This window comes from Babylonia areolata, chromosome 25, assembly GCF_041734735.1.
Source record: "Babylonia areolata isolate BAREFJ2019XMU chromosome 25, ASM4173473v1, whole genome shotgun sequence".
Lineage (NCBI taxonomy): Eukaryota > Metazoa > Mollusca > Gastropoda > Neogastropoda > Buccinidae > Babylonia > Babylonia areolata.
The window spans coordinates 7125971-7128470 of NC_134900.1; positions in this window are offsets into that span (position 1 = coordinate 7125971).

The following is a 2500-nucleotide window of genomic DNA, read 5'->3' on the forward strand; positions in this document are numbered from 1 at the left end:
CCACTGATGGGTTTTGCCCGTAAACTTATTCGGGTTTTACCCGCAAACTGAGGGGTTTCACCCACAAACTGCCATGGGTTTTGCCCGTGAACTTATTTGGGTTTTACCCGCAAAGGGGTTTCACCCACAAACTACCATGGGTTTTGCCCGTAAACTTATTCGGGTTTTACCCGCAAAGGGGTTTCACCCACAAACTACCATGGGTTTTGCCCGTAAACTAATATGGGTTTTACCAGCAAAGAGGTTTCACCCACAAACTTCCATGGGTTTTATCCACAAACCCGGCACCACTGATGATGAGCGGCTCGGTGGCCACAAACCACGTACCCCTATCATCAACCCTTTCCTCACCCTGACTGACTCCGTCAATACATCAACATCTCAAAGCACGGAATGTAAGCCAGCTCAGCACCGAACAGTTTTCACGTGTATACTACACCCGCTGTGATATGACATGAGGCTGGAGTCAGTGGTGGGAGGATGTACACGGCAGCAACAAACAGGATACCTGGGCTTCAACAGACTACAGATGGTGAGACGATGTGTGTGTGTGTGTGTGTGTGTGTGTGTGTGTGTGTGTGTGTGTGTGTGTTTGCAGTGTGTGTGTGTGTGTGTGTGTGTGTGTGTGTGTGTGCAGTGTGTGTGTGTGTGTGTGTGTGTGTGTGTGTGTGTGTGTGTGTGTGTGTGTGCAGTGTGTGTGTGTGTGTGTGTGTGTGTGTGTGTGTGTGTGTGTGTGTGTGTGTGCAGTGTGTCGCACTCACGGCTTGCCAGCGATACTGAGGATCTTCACAACACGTGCAACACGGTGAAGACTCGTAGTAACAGACGTAGTGTACGAGTGACCTCAGTGGGTGCCCGGAATCCTGACATTCCAGTCCTGTACACGGCATCAGCCCGGTCCCCCATTGTTCCTGCCTCCTTTGGTTTCTGGCCACTCACTCACTGGCATGTCTGACCAGTGATGCCGCTGTGTATGCTTTTGTACTAACTACACTACACTACACTAATGATACTACACTTCACTACACTACACTACACTACACTACTACCTTGTGTGTATGTAGTAGTTCAGAGCGTTGGGTTGGGAGCTTCATATTCGTTGTATAGTGAAACGTCTTTCCCACCCCCCGAAAACGGATTATGGCTGCCTACATGGCGCCGGGGTGTAAAAACGGCCATACACCCCTCGTGTACATACGAGTGAACGTGCCGGGAGTTGCAGCCCACTGACGAACGACTGAAGAAGTCAGTAACGCCGGTCTTCTCACCTGGGCTGACTTATTGAACTGAATGACGACTGGTAGACTGAAGAACCGCGAGCAGGAGGACTGGGAAGGATAGATACACACCGTGTGCACATGTGAGAGTCTGGTGTATGTATGTATGTATGTATGTATGTATATCCCCTGTCCACACTGCGTCAGAACCTTCCGGGCGCGGATTGGCCTGACCAGTCATCTGCGCACCCACAGAGCCCAACCCACCCACCCCCAGGATGACCAGATGGTCGTCGTCGATCCCGACGGAAGAACCTTCATGTATGTATGTATGTGTGTGTGTATGTGTGTATGTATGTATGTATGCATGTATATAATTATGTATGTGTGCGAAAGAGGGCCGAGAGACAGAGACAGACGGACAGACAGACAGAGACTAGACAGAGGGAATCAGACAGACAGACAAATAGAGATACGGACAGATAGACAAACAGACAAGACAGACAGAGCCCGTGCGTAGGGGTGTGCCTTTTCAGTCTGCCATGGCCGGCAATGACAAGTGATTCTACTTCCATGTCCGTCCGGTCCCATTGGTTTTAAAACAATGATGATGACCTCTACAAATGTCCTCCGCCTTCAAGTCTGGACGGAGCTAACACATCATTTATTCATGTCGCCGCCCGGCCCCAACAACCCATCCCCCGTTCCACCACACTCCCTCCCCCCCCCCTCTCTCTCTTTCCGAACCCACCCACACTCCCTTGCCTCCCCCCCCCCCCTCTCTCTCATAACAACACCGACGAAAACAGTAACCACGTGGAATGATTTACGGTAGGGATTACAGTGCATTCCACTCACGTACCATGCCGTATTTCCGGCTCGTCAGTACATCAGGTAAAGGGGCCACGAACAACGACGGATTCAGTGTGCGTGCGTGGAGCAAAGGGAGTGTCGTTAGTGTGTGGGTGCGGATGTGCGCGTGTCATTATGCCGTGTGTGTGAGTGTGTGTGCACGCGTGCGTGTAGTGCGTGTACTTAGTGTGTGGAGGGAGGTGTTGGTAGTGTGAGTGGCGGGTGCGGATGTGCGCGTGTCATAATGTGTGTGAGCCTGAGGGTGCCGTGTGCACGCGTGCGTGCGTGTACACACACACACACACACACACACACACACACACACACACACACACAGAGATACGAACAAAAAAAAAGAAGAAGAAAAAAAACAAAAAACAAAAAACAAAAAAACAAAAAAACACAAAAAAACCCAATGGAGCAAGCTCGCG